The sequence below is a fragment of the Equus caballus genome, chromosome 1 (assembly GCF_041296265.1).
Source record: "Equus caballus isolate H_3958 breed thoroughbred chromosome 1, TB-T2T, whole genome shotgun sequence".
In the NCBI taxonomy this organism is placed as follows: domain Eukaryota; kingdom Metazoa; phylum Chordata; class Mammalia; order Perissodactyla; family Equidae; genus Equus; species Equus caballus.
Window position 1 is genome coordinate 53,704,273 of NC_091684.1, and position 16,828 is coordinate 53,721,100.

General features: G+C 38.1%; 1 long non-coding RNA gene across 2 annotated transcripts in view; it reads right to left on the reverse strand.

Annotated features, from left to right (window-relative positions):
* Positions 1-119: 119 nt before the first annotated feature.
* The window catches only part of LOC106782063 (uncharacterized), a 48,531-nt gene continuing 31,822 nt past the window's right edge, over positions 120-16,828 (reverse strand). For both annotated transcript variants that reach the window (XR_002808841.2, XR_011422718.1), the window contains exons 3-4: positions 2,644-2,945; positions 120-992 (exon numbers count right to left, since the gene is read on the reverse strand). This is a non-coding gene — a long non-coding RNA (uncharacterized lncRNA). The remainder of the gene's footprint in view (positions 993-2,643; positions 2,946-16,828) is intronic.

The window sequence follows — 16,828 nt, forward strand, 5'->3', positions numbered from 1 at the left end:
CCATCTATCAAAGACTCTTGCCAAAGGCAGCCAAATTTGAATCTTTTCAGACCTGTTGATTCAACTACCAATTTAAAACCAGAGAATTGAGGAACATGTTAAATAATACCACAGGGTTGCCATCAACAAAATTTAATATGTGCCTCCAGGACAAATGACCTGGTTTCTTCAATAAATAAGTTACAAATCAAAAAAAGATATGGAGAGAAAGCCTAGAAATTTTTAAAAGACCTACAGACATATAGTGAATCACAATGAGTGGACTTTATTTGGATCTTGATTCAAACAAACTGTTAAAATTATTATATTTATGAGATAGTGGGAATGTTGAATATAGATTGTATATTTTATTGTATTAAATAATTATTATCAAATGCTTTAGGTATGATAGTGGTATTGTGGTTATGTTTTTTAAAAAAAGACATCTTTTAGAGATACATACTGAAATATTTATGGATGAAATGGTATGATGTCTGGGATTTGCTTCAAAATTACATGAGAGGAAGGAATTCAGTGGGATATAGTTGAAATAAGATAGGCTATGAGTTTAAGATTCTTGAAGCTGAGCGATGGGACAAAGGATTCATTGAAATGTTGCACTGTACAAAGTTGTTTTTGTTTTTTTTAAAGAGTCTAAGTCTCTAACTCCTAGTGCAGAGCTCTTTCCACCACTCCATTAAATTGGTCATGGAAAAAAAGCAAGAAAATTCTAGAATTTTCTACTTTTTTTTTTTTATTGGAAAAGGGTTCCCAAAACAAGGAACAGAGGCAGTGGTTAAAAATGTTGGCTCTTGAAGTTCATGAACTCTGTTTTCTCATCTGAGTTTGCCAAGAACTTCCTATGTGGTCTTTGGCAAGTTAGATTTTTCTGTCTTGATTTGGTCACTTTCCAAATGTGGTCAGAGGTCAAAGTCCACATGATGACTTATTGAGGGCAGTTCCAGCTGAGGAGGGCTCCACCATTTGCATGAAGATGGTGCACAAAAGTGAGTCTGTTTTAGGAGAAAAGTAAATCAGCTTTTAAACAACTATTAATACAATGGATTACATGACAAATGTAAAATGAAAAACGTTCACAGAGAAAAACAAAAATGATGCTTTATGTGAAAGGCTGTTATTGACCAAAGCTTTGTAAGTAACAATATTTTTGACTCAAAATAGTAGGACTGTCTTTCACTTTAATATAAGATCTCATGGTTGGGGTCCTCTATAACTATTCTTTTTTCTTTTCATAGTTTTCCTTTCTGCTTGCTGTTTGAAACATGGTAATATTAATAGTTTCTACACTGGTTCTAATCTATTGTTTACATTAACAAAGGGCTGCTCTCACTTAGATTTTGAAATGTTTTCAGTGCGAATATCCATAGACAGCTTTGAAAACAAATGAAACGTGATGGTCATTTAATGCAGATACATATATATTTTATTATTTGTCTGTCTTGCCCCAGAAGTAAATGAGGTGGTAACGTAAATGGAATCCACTTTCTCTTTTACCCACCTGGCATCAATTGTTCCCAACTCCAGGCATCTAGTTGAGGATACTTTGTCAGCCAAAGAGCTTGAGGGTCATCCCAGAATTCTCAGCTCCTCATGCAACCCCAGACAATCCCCTTCTGTACAGCGGGATTTTCTCCATGCTAATTCTCTCCCATACATTTGAACAGACATACTTTCTCAACCACAAACATATGCCCCTCTAATTTTCTTTTCATATCTGTAAGTTATTTTGCCCAAGATATACTTATTCATCTGTTTCATATTTAGATAGCCTCCCTCAGTGTAAACTTTAAAATGCTGCCATGGCTATTGGAAAATTTTTTTAAATAAAGAGAAAAGTATATGTTGGGCAATTATAAAACAGAGCTATTACATAGTCTATAAGACAGAAGAGAAAGAAGGAGGGAGAGAGTTAAAAGCAAAATGGACACACCAGAAAGTTTTGAAACTTCTACAACTCACAAAAATTAATGGTGAATCATGGGTTGAAATTCCTTGCTCTAGAAGACTGAGAGGAAATGCTGATATTTAAACAAAATGCGGACCATGATTTTTGGGTTAAAAAATAAGAATCTGAAAAAAAAAGGCATGATGATGAAGTGTATGTGAAGTGAGGAGGGGGTACATGAGAAATGCTCAAAACTAGCTGTCATTAATCAACAGATTTTCTACTGGCTCTGCCATGAGTGTGCAGAGAGATACAGTATTAGAATGGATCTGGGATTATAAATGTGTTAAAAGTTCATAAATAAGATTTGGAATTTACAACTCAAACATTCTTCATGTTGTTCTCTATCATATACTCCTTTTGAAAATGGGCTCACAAGGCATATTATAAGAATGAGGGCTTAGCTACCATCCAAATTCCAGTATGGAATTGCTAAACTTAGCCACTTTGATCTTTGAATGCTTATTTTTCAATTCACACATTACCAGAGAGTCTTGCATTTCCAAAAATTTCCTCGAGAATCTTAGCTATTCCAATAATGACGTTCAAATATTTACCACAGTTTTTAATAATATAGTTTACGAACTACACTGTAAAACATGCTTAAAGAACTTTAGGAAATTGTATGATTTTAACTAAAACAGAGGCAGATTATGGGTTAGTAGTCGTCATGTGGCAGAGATTGCCTAGATGCTCACCAATTCCACTTCCTCTTTCTGGATAAGACTCGTGTCCCAGTCCTGCTTGCTGTTAGGCTGGTGTTAGTTGACCATGTTCTGGGCAATGGCATGTGGAGGGAAGTAATGTACACCACTTCCAGACTTGTCTATGAAACATCCTGGGTGATCCTCCTTGCTCTCTCTCTCTTTACTTGATGGCTGAGTGATGACCAAGCAGAGGAGTCCATGGAGGCACTAGGAGATGGCAGAGCCGTAATACAGAAGCAGCCCAGATCCTGAGTCACTGTCTTGAGGACAGCCTCTAAGGAGAACTGCCCAATCTGTATTGGGCAGGGAGGAGAGAAAGAGAGAAATTTTTTAACTAGATGGTGGGAATTATTTCACTACGTATATGTACATCAAATCACTACGATGTACACTTTAAATAGCTTACAATTTTATTTGTCAGTTACACCTGAATAAAACTGAAACAAAATAAGACAAACAAACAAACAAAAAAGAAATGTTTATTGTTAAGCCACTAAGACTTGAGGGGGTGCATATCAATAGCTGCTAATATTGATTACCCTAAAGAATAATATCGTTTGCAGATATTTGGTATGCCATTCCATCATTTTCTTTACCCAGAGCCACTTTGCTCAGTACCTTGTCTCTGGTTCTTACATCATTGTCTGACCTTCTTACCCACTCCTGGACCTCTGATGTTGACCCTAGGCCCCATATTGTGTAGGCCATGATGTTATACTTCCAAAAATAGCTTGCTTCCTGATTATAGGTTTGAAGAGCTCACAGAGGGCTTGTTTATTCCGCAGGTAATAAATACTTCCATTCAAGCAAAATAATTTCTTGTGAGACAGTAAAACAATTCTTTATGAAAAGATATTTTACATTTTGGAAATCTCCTCCAGATAATACATTCCATCATTCTTTTTTTTTATGTTCTTATTTTTCAACCCAAGATTCATAGTTACATATTGTTTGGGTATCAGATTTCCTCTCAATATTTCAGAGCAGAGAATATTAGCCCACGAGTCACCATTAATCTTAGGTTGTGGAAGTTTTAAAACTTTCTGGTGTGTCCATTTACTTTCACTACTCCCTCCCGTAAACTATATAAGTAGCTCTATTTTATAATTACCTGGTGTGTATTTTTCTTTTTCTTTTAAAAATTTTTTTTTAAGATTTTTATTTTTCCTTTTTTTCCCAAAGGCCCCCGGTACATAGTTGTGTATTTTTAGTTGTGAGTCCTTCTAGTTGTGGCATGTGGGATGCCGCCTCAGCATGGCATGATGAGCAGTGCCACGTCTGTGCCCAGGATTCGAATCGGCGAAACCCTGGGCTGCTGAAGCAGAGTGCGCGAACTTAACCACTCGGCCACAGGGCCGACCCCCATTTTTCTTTTTATTTAAAAAAAGTTTCCGTGTTAGGAAAAAGTCAGTCTTCTTCCTATACTTCTCCTTTACTCTCACACTACTACCACACTCACAACACTTCAGACAAAAGATGTGTAGGTTTTTTCCCCCACACCAAGCAATTCTTCAACACTAGCTGGGTGTCCTATAATTCAAGTCAATTCTGAAAGTGTCTACATGGAGACAGCAACAGATCCCACAGATTAAGGGCTCAGTCCCACAAGACTGCCCCACCCCCTTCAGATGCCAGTTGCAAGTCCAGCTTGTCACCTGTGCATCTGACAAATCAACTATAAATTGGAGGTTCCCAAGAGCCCCTCCTCAGGTTTGGTTAATTTGCTAGAGCAGCTCACAGAACTCAGGAAAAGAGTTTACTTGCTATTTACCAGTTTGTTATAAAATGACATGATAAAGGATACAGATGAACATCTGGATGGAAGAGGTGGTAGGACAAGGTATGTGGGAAGAAATGCAGAGCTGACATGCCCTCTCTGGGCACACCACTCTCTCAGCACTTCCACATGTTCACCAACCTGGAAGCTTGCCAAACCCCCAAGTAGTGGGATTTTTATGAAGCCTTCTTCCGTGTAGGCATGTTAGATCATTAATTCCATTTTCAGCCCCTCTCCCCTCTCTGGAGAAATGGGGGTGGGGCTGAAAATTCCAAGCTTCTAATCATGGCTTGGTCTTTCTGGTGACTAGCCTCCATCCAGGAACCCACCAAGAGTCACCTCATTGGAACAAAAGACACTGCTACCACCAGGAAATTCCAAGGGATTTAGGAACTCTGTGCCAGGAACTGAGGGCAGAGACCAATGTATATATTTTCTATTATCTCATAGTTCCTAATAACCATAACAGCATTTTGCACCTTCCTCCTCCCAATCTCAGCAAAGAAGGTACAGAATTTACCAGCTTTCCCCTCTCTGCCCAGCACAGCCTGTTCAAGGAGCAGCCCTTGTAGCATATGCCTGGGAAATCCCAAGGTCCTCATTTCCTCCACCTGACCATTTCCAAAACCTCAACAACAGAAAGTCTGGGCTCTTCTCCATCCCCATAATTGTCAATCTGTTGGCAAATCTACCTACAAATTCTGTTATCCTTGAAGCTACTCTGTGTTCAACCAGTCTTTCCCAAAGGAATCGCAAAATCAACCTAGTTTCCATGCTCCCGAAATTTCCTCACCCAGGAAAGTCCCCATTTAGCCTAAATGCACAGTCTGGACTTTATCAAATGCCTTCAGGTAATATGCAGGCTCTACCTGGTGACTAGGACAAGTGGAGGCATTCTCCCAGGGCCCAAACACAGCTCAGGTCTCAGACCTGCCCTGGATTCTGGTAGAAGTCTAGAATAAAGATTCCAAAAGCTTAGAATGCATTAGAATTACTGAAGGGATACCTGTTTAAAAGCAGATTCCTGGACCTAAAATCATCAGAGATTTTAATCCAAAGCTTTAGAGTGGGTCATAGGGATCTGTATTTCTGTGAAGCCCCTCATATATCTGTTCCTGATGATGCAAGGACCATACTTTGAGAAATGCAGGTGGGGTGATGTCAGATATCAAGTGACATATTAAGATGCCCTGAGAAAGATGTTACTTTGTGTCAAAATGAAGTTAATTAACAAAGCTTTATGACAGGTTGGCCTTTGCCACTTCAAGACATTCTCAGGATTTTGATGCTTGCTCCCTCCTTTGCTTATAGCTCTCTGAGTCTCCTTACTCATTGACTCTTGGCCTTGGCTTAGAACCTCTGAGCCATGACTCATGCCTTTTGTTATGTCTTTAGCTTTGCCTCTCAGTGTCTGTTTCTATCCTTACATTGTGCTAGGAAATCATCCAAAGTTCCAGGTCATTGAGGTGTGAGGTAGAAATTACTCCAATATCCAGTTCTCTTCATCTTCCAGGCAGAACTGACATAGCACTTCTCAACCTCGATGTGTTAGCAGGAACCATGGGATTAATTCTGGCTAACGAAATATGAGCAGAAGTCACATATGTGGGATTTTCCAGTCTCTGTGTTTCCTTCCATGGCCTCTTCCTGGCCACGTGTTCCAGAAGGTACGGCTAAAAGCTGATGGAGCTTAATCTGCCTAAGTCCTTTAGTGACTGGGTGCAATAGTTTCTGCTGGTTCACATGGAGCATGTAGTGTGAGCAAGAAATAAACTTGTGTTGGGTTAATCCCCTGAGATCTGGGAGTGGTTTGTTATCACAGAAAAACCAAGTCTATTCTGACTAATATGAAGTGGTATTGTGCTGTAATGGAGTTTGCCCAAGGCCATCTCTATGCTTGCTTATTTAATTGATGGCTGCTGACTGCCTTAGAGAATTCAGTCTATATTGAGCCTGGCAATATAATAAATTGTCTTTGTTTAGTGACAATGGTTAGATGAACACCTAATAAATGTAAATAAAATAAATAAATAAAAATAAAAATATATTTATTTAAGTAAACAAATCTTTAGTTTGAAACAGAAATGTTCAGAGGAATCTCTTCCCGACCAGTTAGACTCAGTTCTTTGAATCTGATTAGCACAGAGCTGATGTATTATTGAGCATTTATTTTTTATTGTATTTCACACATCAGATTTGAGATCCAACAGCCATCATTTGCACTGACTTTAATCTGGACAGAAATTTCTACATTTCTTCTGAATGTTTGCTATATATAGACACATAGCCTTAATGTATCTTGTAAGTTCAGAAAAACATTATAATCTGTCCTAACAAAATATGTTAACATGACCGAGTCACACATTTTTTTCATTTAACTTCTCTGGAGATAGTGTGTAAGTTGGGGGCAGTCACAGCCCTGAACAGGCTTTTAAACTTGACTCTTGTGGATTTATGTTCTGTGTGTCCTCTTTAAAAACTTTCATCGTCCATACAAGGCAAGTTAGGTTGTCTAGACTGTCCTTGTTTTACCTTTGCAAAGGCTTAGTTTAAAGTGAGCAGCTGGAAGAATGGCCCCTAGACAGATTTTGCTGGAGTGATGCTATCTGATTCCTGGGCCAAAGCAAGATGCAAACTGGTAATTTTCTTTTGTTTTCTGCATCCCCTCCCCTGTCCCTTCCCCTCCATTCCAAACAGTTAATTGCTTTTGAAAGTTCTTCTTTTTGTTTTGTTTTGGTTTGGTTTTTTTGCCTAGCTGCTTGCACTTCTAGTCTAGCCGATGTTCTGGGCTCTGACCCAGTTTAGCTTAACGTTGTTTACTGTCTTTCAGACTCATCTTGGGAGATTGGTATTTTAATTAAGAACGTATTGATTTTAGATACTAGGAAATGTCATGTGGCCCAAAATGTCTCTCCATTCTGAACCTTCTCAACAGGCTTCCTACTGAGCCCTAATCACTCCCTAAAATTTATGGCAATCTGCTATTTTGAGCATATTTATGTTGTTGAATGTCGTTTTTCTTATAGCACTCAATTAACACATTTAGCACACCTTGGCTAAAATACTCTCCTCACCAGAGTTTGCTAGTTTTTTCCCTTTTCCTATATTTTAGTTCATTTATACCTCCAAGAAAAACTTTAGCGCAATATGGCACATTTAAGATAAAGAGAGGGTAATTAACTTTGAATATAATAATTATTATTGATAACTTGTAATACTTTAAATCTTAACTTGCTTATTAAGACAATTTGGTGGTAACTAATTACGTATTAAACTCCTGGGTTGTGATCTATCAGGTTGCCCTTCACAAATATCTTTTCCCTCTTAATATAGATAATTCTGACTCCAATATCAAAATGGGAAAAAATGCATGAATGATCAGGTAATTGACTAGATAAGGGGGGAAAAAACCTTATATTGTCTTGGTTCGTGTTCCCCAGCCCAGACGAAGACCCTGAGATAAAAATTCAGGTTCAAGTAGTTTATTTGGGAGGTGATTCTAGAAAACACTGATAGGAAGTGGAGAAGTGAGACAAGGAGGGGAAGGAAGCCAACAAATGGTGAGTCATAAATCCATTTCCTCTCTGGGCAACTAGGGCTCAGTCCCGTGGGAAAACTCTGGGACCGAGTGTGGAACAGAGTTATCCCACCGAACAGGTACAGTTGGAGTTTTATCCTTCAACTTGGTTGAGGCTGCTCCTGGAGGTGTTACTTCTGTGGCACTTCCTGTTAGCCCTGCACGCTCCCCACTGCTAGACAACCAAAGAAACACCCTCAAGAGGGGAGTAAGCAGCTAGAGGCTGTAGAGGTGGATACAGAGGGACATAGGAGGGCCTGACAGTGTCTGCTCATCATATGAAAAGATGTTCAGTCTCACTAGTAACCAAATACATGCAAATTAACAAAGTAAAGTATTATTTTTGACATATTTTGACATAATTTTGTCATATTAGAGTAGGAAAATTTTTTTTCTAAAGAGGAGGATGTTGGAAAGCATATGCTACTGATAAGGATAAAAGTTAGTACAATGTTTCTGTAAGGGCCATTTGAGATATGAATCAAAAGCCTTAGAAATGTGCTTCTCTTTGATCTAGGAACTCTGCTTCTAAGAATGTATTCTGAGAGGAAAATTAGATCAGTAAGCAGTGTTCATTGAATCACTGGTTATAAAAGTGAAATAATTAGAAAAATCTAAATGTCCAATAATAAATGATTGGTTAATTTCTTATCCATCCATCCAGTGGAATACAATGGGTCCATTTGAACTGATGAAGCAAAAATGATTACCTGGAAATATTTTCACAATATGCTGATAAATGTTCAAATCAGATGCTCCTATTTTGTTAAACTATGTATTAGTGAGATGTGTGCATATAAAAAATTCTGGAGAGATGAAAACCAAAATGTTAAAGCAGCTATTGCTGATTAGTAGCAATATAGGTCTCAAAAAATTTTTTTACTATATTTTTGTAATTTCACAGTCACTTATAATGGTATTATAACACCTTATAAAAAATTAAAGTTATTTTTAAAAAGTGAACACATATGTAGTTTATGAGATTATTATATAAAGGCCACCAAGGATGCAATAAATGATACATTAAAAATGCCAGTTGTATAACATAAATATAGAATAGTAATTAGCTTGTGAAAGCTACTTCTGTGAGCTGAAAAGCATAAGATATACATCAATCTAATCTTAGAGAAATTTTTTTGTAAAATTAGAATCACTTGATTCTTTTCTAGAAAAATGCCGCATAGCACTCTCTTTTCTCTATACAAAAATATGGGTCATAGTAATTTTATAGCTGACATAATTTTGCAAGTTGGAGGAAAAACATCATAGCAGAAAGCAAAATTAGAAGTAGATCATGTTTAAAATTCATGTATATCCTGTAGCTAGAAATGCAGAATAGCAGCTGAGAATGTATTTTCTCATAAGGTCAAAAGGCTGCAGAAATAATGATGACCAAACTGCTATGACTCTTTATGGCCTAAAATCATGGTTACACATTATCTAATTTATTTCTCACCAAAACCTCTTTGAGGTTAGTGTATTATTAGTATCCTCATATCACAGATGAAGTTCCTAAAACCTAAGGAGTTTTAACTAATTTTTTTCTACTTCAGTTGAAAAAGCATCCATCTTAGGATTCAGAGATTTTCTGGTTCTTAAGTTGGTTTTTTTCTTCCAATACTGCACACAGGATTGAAAGTCACAAGGGCTGGCTCTTGTCCCAGGCTCCACTAGCTGGGTTATGTATGAGCCCATGTTCCCTCATTGGTAAAATAAAGAGAGCAATATGTATAGATTAGAGCGGTTGTTCCCAAACTGTAGTGTGCATCAGAATCACTTGGAGGGCTTATTTTTTAGTTTTTGTTCTAATTGACATATAACATTGTGTAAGTTTAAGGTGTACAATGTGCTGATTTGATAATAGGAGTGCTGGTTAAGGCACAGATTGTTGGGCTCCAGCTCCAAAATTCCCGAATCAGTAAGTCTGAGGTGGGGTCTGAGAATGTGCATTTCTAATAACTTCTCAGGTGATGCTGATGCTGCTAGTCCAGAAACCACTCTTTGAGAATCATTGGCTTAGCATCTATTAACTATTTCTCCTACCGAGAGTTGATTTTGTTTATCTGTCCATGGCATTCTAATCATGATTTAGATTATAAACTGTTTATATATGTATGTGTATGTATATGTATTTCTATATTTGCATACATAATATATAGTTGAGCTATTTTCTGCAGATGTAGGTCTTTTATGTAATTTTTAACTGTCTCAGGTTTTCTCTAAATTGTTTAAATCTTTGTTATGTTGTGCCCTTGTGTTGGTATTATGAATAATATCTCTAATATGAAGATTATTTGGGATAAGAGTAGTGTTTATAATTAGCATTATTAGTTAAATAAATGTAAGCTAAAGACCAACTTTGATCGTCTTCAGAAATTAAGAAAATAATGTCTAAGGTGCCCACTGAAAACTGCACATTGCATTTTTCAGCACAGCTATTTACCAGATCCTCTATATCATAAAGAGCAAGAGGTGAAGTGTCGTTGTTATGGAAACAGAAAACAAATAAAACAGAAGTGACCAAAGTATGTGCTGCTTCTTTGTTCCTCTCCTTGTCTCCAGCAACCCTTGGAACTTGACGGTAGTTGCACAATCTTCCCATGCTAGAAGAAATCTCAGTTTCTGGGTCACAGACCTCAGACTCTCCAAGAGAGAAGAGGGCCTGGGAAGGGCCCTATAAGACAACTAAGATTTATTAAGCACCTTCCATGTGCCTGGTGCTAAGTTGCTAGGGACATAGCAGTGACTAAGATCCAGCCCTCAAGGAACTGAATATTTACACAAGTACTCGTAAAATTATAGTACTTGTGTGATAAGCGGTATGACACCTTCTCCCTACAACTCCCGTGGTTCAAAGTAGAAGTTCGCTGTGTTTGTCCTAAGTGCCCTTTGCTCAAGTTTCAAGAGGGAATCTCTTATCCTAGCAAGTTGAGGAGAGTCATTTTTTAGCCATACAGTTCATTAACTTTTGTACCTTTTTAGCATTTACGTTTTTCAGACAAAAGGCACTGAATCTTTTTATATTTTTAAATATGAAAATAAATAATAGGTGCTGTTCATAATCCTAAAATGTGCTAAATGGGTTTTCATCAACTAGATAGAAAATCTTAGGGTTGATGCTGTTTACCTTTCAGGCCCTTGTCCTTAGTGATAGAAAATGAAACAGACTGTTGAGGTTCAGTAGTTGACCCCCGGCTAAATATCTCAGGCCCAGGTCTCACAAGATTTCAGATTTAGATCAAGGACCAGAAACTTCTGATGCTTCACCTTTCGCTTTGAAGGAGAATCAGAAAAGAACTTCCCGATCCTTAGGGAGATCCATATACTTTCGTGACAGTGGGATCCACTAACTAGTATGTCTTCTTTATTTCTAATCATGGAGACCATTCAGCTATTCGAGCTTTCTGTAACTTCATTCTTACAGTGACATGTTCTACATATAGCTTCATTGTCTCTCATAGGGCTTTGAAGTAGCTCAGGAAGGGGATTTCATGTCTTGTAGCCGTCTAACTTAGAATCGCCCTTTCATATCTCACAGTAATTTTTAGCACAATACATTAATCAAAGTGGTCTCATTTATTTCCTCTTCTTATTTCTCTGTTTTCACGTGACTTTTTTCTTTTTTGTGTATCTCTTGTACAAAGAGCCAAATAAAAGTCCCCCAAAAAACATATAATTTGGACCAATTAAAATGATAGAAATGTTAGAACATTCTATTCATAGAATGGTATTTATTTCTAGGTTTTCTGTACTAAAAATAATGATACCTCGATTTATGTTGTAATGCAAGACACTTTTGCAGATATTTATCTTCCTACTATTCTCAAGAGGGAGAAACATTTATAACATTCCAATTCCATAGGTAGAGAAGGAATGATTTGGCCAGAGTTTCAAAGTTAGTGTGTGGCAGAAGTGAGACAGTGGTTCCAGCGTCTTGATTCTCATCCTAGTGGTCTTTGTAGTAGATTTTGTTGCTGTTATCATAAGAACATGCTTTCATAACATAATAATAGACATTTGAAAGAAGCCTCATTATAGATTGTCTTATTATTTGCAGAAGTTTTGCCTAGGTTTTCTTTAACAATTTCAAATGGATTTTGGCTCTATTTTTAGATTTGTTTAGAAAATTGCAGATGGCATGAAATGCTAGGCAGTGTTGGGTTACGGCATCATGACTGGCCCACCTTGGCAGATGTGTTGAATACCACTGGAGTTTTGTCCTTCACACTTCTTTTTAGGTCATTGAAATATTCACATGGAGTAAACTAAAGCTGTTATGTATCTTCCCAGGGGTTGATTATTGTCTTTCAAAAACAAGGGGTTATGTGGAAAGTTTGAACATGGCATATCCTGGGGCACTCATGTTACATTTGAAGGATGGGAAAAAGGTGGCTCAAGTCAATAACTTTCCTCCCCAACATCCTGTCCTACCACAGGGCCTGTGGATTTCAATCTCTACTCCTTTGGAATAAGAGATCTATTTCTACCATTAAAAAAACAAATGTTATCCAGTAAGGGTGCTAGATAAAAATAATAGAAAGTGAAGATTTTTGTATTCATTTATCATCTTAAATTTCATCTGCTGGATGTGCTTTAAGGTTGAGGAGGTTGGATAGAAATGAGATCTACAGTAAAGAGGCTAGAAGCAGCGTGAACTCACTGGGCCTCTGGGAGTTAGAAGGCTAAAGGAAAACTAGAAGTCAGGAGTAAGCCACAGATAAACACTCGCACTTTAGTCCATCCTGTGTTCTTCACAGAAGATCAAACAATTTGTGAAATAAAAAATGAGTCCAATAGAAGCTATGATGAAGACTTAAAGTAGAATTTTTCTTTGAAACTGTATTATTTTATTATTAAGGCATCCACTTCTATGTCATGAAGTCCAGACTGAGTTAACAGGGATGAATTCTGGAGGTAACTACACCCGACTCTGGACTTTCTGGTTATAACCACTGTCCTCTCTCTACCTCAACTGAAAACCCAGACCTGAGAGGCTCCACTCCATGCGCTACTGTTCCTGGAAGATGCCAAAGCCGGGTATGGAGGAGGATTGTTCAGAGAAGACGACTTCGTCTTCCCAGAAGACAAACCCTCTACGTTGCCTTATGAGGCAGATAGCAACCCAAAACCATGGACAGGTGGGGACCTGCGCAGGCCTCAATTAAAGTAGAATTTTTTTTAACCTAACAGAAGCTGATAGATTGTAACTGATTTTACTTTGAAGCAAATATAGTCTGTTAGTCTGTGTCATCATGGTGTGCAAGGACATTAAATAGTTAATGATGAAATGTGACACAGTATAATATGCAGAAAATGATGCTTTTGTCAGATTGGATAATTGTAAATAAACCTTGGTAAAATAGAATTCCATCCTCCCCACCCCAATGTAGCTTTTTTTTTTTTTTTTTTTTGGTGAGGAAGATTCTTTCTGAGCTAACATCCATTGACAATCTTCCTCTTTTTTTTTTTTTCTTTTGCTTGAAGAAGATTAGCCCTTAGCTAACATCTGTGCCAATCTTCCTCTGCTTTGTATGTGGGATGCCTTCACAGCATGGCTGATGAGTGGAATATGACCATGCCCAGGATTCGAACCTGCGAACCTGGGCTGCCAAAGCAGAGCACACAGAACTTTAACCACTTGGCCACCGGGCCGGCCCTCCAAAGCAGCTTTTTAAATTCCATCTAAAAAGTATAAGTACAGCTACTTCAGTTCAATTCATTTCAATTCAAACATTTGGGGGCTGTCCACTTTGTGCTGGAGCACCAGGGTTTCAGAGATAGGAAGCAGCAGCTGCTGCCCAAACTTAGAAGAGAAGCCCAGTGTCTCGTAAAGCAGATTACAACTGGAAAGGTCACGAACAACCTCTTCCAGAGAGAGACACAAAGTATAGGGGTAACATTCCTTTGGGTTTCTTTAATTTGTCAAGAAAATACTATCAGTGTTTGCTTGCTTTGTAATATACATTAAAAATATAAAACAGAACAAAATACATGTTTGGGCAATAAGCATGTGAAAAGATGCTCAAAGTTATTATTAGTCATCAGGAAAATGTAAATTTAAATAACAAGATACCACTACTTACCCACTAGAATGGCTAAAATTAAAAAGACATTATATCAGGCTGGCCTAGTGGCCGAGTGATTAAGTTCGCACACTCTGCTTCGGTGGCCTGGGGTTTTGCTGGTTTGGATCCTGGGTGAGGACCTGGCACCGCTCATCAAGCCATGCTGAGGTGGCATCCCACATAGCACAACCAGAGGCACTCACAACTAGAATATACAACTATGTCCTGGGGGGCTTTGGGGAGAAGAAGAAGGAGAAAAAAAAGAAGATTGGCAGCAGATGTTAGCTCAGGTGCCAATCTTTAAAAAAAGAAAAAAAAAACCACTATGCCAAGTGTTGGTAAAGAGATGGAACAACTGAAACACTCACACATCCATCATATGACCCAGAAAATTCCACTCCAAGACTTATACATGCATGTTTCTACCAGCTTTATTCATGACAGCCCAAACATAAACGTGCAAATGTTTGTCAACAGGTAAACGGATGAAAAATTTTGGTATATTGTCATTCAGTGGAATACTATTCAGCAATAAAAAGAATGGATAGATCTCAAAAACATGCCAAACTAATAAAATTAGACACAAAAGAGCACATACCATATGATTCCATTTATCTGAAGTAGCAGGTACAATCAAAACTAATCTATAATGGTAAAAAGCAGATCAGTGGTTCCCTGGACTAACTGTAGGGGTTATGGGGGGATTGACTGCAAAAGAGAATTTCTTTTCTGCAAAGGGAATTTCTTAAGATGATGGAAATACTGTATATCTTGACTGGAATGAGGGTACACAGGTCTGCACATTTGTCGAAAATCATATTGGTACATATAAAAGACACCTCTTGTACAAAAATTATACCTCAATCAAGTTGATTTAAAAAGAAAAATACTTTATTATGATTTATGCACCAAAGTTATTTTTCACAAGATAATTCTTTCATAGAGGATCTATATTAGTCTCAACATGGGGCCCACTAGTAAAACAGGGAACACTTTTTTTTTTTGAGGAAGATTAACCCTGAGCTAACTACTGCCAATCCTCCTCTTTTTTGCTGAGGAAGACTGGCCCTGAGCTAACATCCGTGCCCATCTTCCTCCACTTTATATGTGAGACACATACCACAGCATGGCTTGCCAAGCGGTGCCACGTCCGCACCCAGGATCTGAACCAGCAAAGCCCGGGCCGCCGAAGCAGAACTTGTGCACTTAACCACTCCGCCACTGGGCTGGCCCCAGGGAACACTTTTATAGTTTAATGAAAACTAGGCCACTGATACTGGAGGAAGCTGTTCTAGCAATTGCTATGAGGTGTTTCTTTCTCAGTCAATGATGATGGAATAAGTGTGATGATTCTGGATTTAGGCTGTCAGGACCTGATTCCAGCTCACCATCTGCTGGCTGAGTGACCTTGGGAGAGTTACTTAATTTCCAAAGCATCAATTTTCTCATGTGTAAGACAGGGATAATAATGGTCTCCATGTTATAGTGCGTGCAAAGATTAAATGAGACAGCATATGTAAAGAGCCTAGGATGTAGAACATGCTTCGTAACTATTAGCTATTATTTCTGGTTTCCTCCCTTACAGGAACGTGGAGATGTGGAAGAGGAAGAACACAGGCAGGAGCCAGTCTGTGTAGATACATATCTGGTTTTCCCCTGGTTTTTGTTTTTCCTTCATAATGGACATAAGGCTCTCGGGAAAGGAATATTTTCTCCATTCCCAGGATTGGGGGATTGGGGACACTGGGCTGAACCTGAGAGACTGAACTAAGAGAAAGCACAAGGCTGAGTTTGCAGGATTCTCAACTCTTCCTGCTGGTTTTGAGAAGCAGATGAATTTAATGGCAGGCAGCTCCTCTCCAACCACTTACCCTCCTTCACTGCATCAAGTGATTCTGGACCACGCCGGGCACAGGTAAAAATAAAACCCTGTCAGTTGTTACCTTGTGCCAACATTTAAAATCACAAATCAAGGATCTGCAAATCATCTTGCATTCTGGCTTCAGATTCTAGCATTACGTTTAATCTCAAACAATCGAATATTTAAGATCCATTAACACAATCAATAGAGAATGGTGTGCATTTGAGGATAGTGCTGCTGCTGCTGAGTTTAAAAGTCTGTCTGAGGAATGGAATCTTCCTCTGCTTGTCCTATCTGCTTTCTACGCAGGCATTTACAAATTTTGTTTAGATTCTTGAGTGAAAGTGAGTAAGTGGATTTTTAAAATTTTCTGTGGAAAAAAAGGATAATAAGTGAAAACATTCTGGAAGATTCATTTATTCAGAAATACTTTCCCAGTAGTTCAGTTTGTGTGTGTGTGTGTGTATTAGACATTTTTATGGAGTTATTTGGCAGAATTTTAAAACTCTGGGATTTTAAAACTATCTGATTATTTTCTTTGCTTTGAAAAATCTGGCTGAGTCCCCAATTCTTGAAGTCTTAAAATGAATACATAATTACCATATAAGCTATTGTGCACATTAGCTTGCAGAGGAGAAGAGGCAGGGAACCAACTTTGCTTAAATGGAATGAACTTTCATAATTGAATCCTTTTTTGGGTGTGTGCTTCCTGAATCCCTAAGATGGCTATGTTCCCAAGGCGACGTGGACGTTGCAACACATCACCCATGAGAATGGAAATCTAAGTCTGAGTATAAAATTGAAGACATCTGTAGACACAATGAAAGCGTGTGACTTGACATCTAGTGCCCCAGACCAAGTGAAACACCCAGGTCTTTCTTGGCAAACCGTGTCTT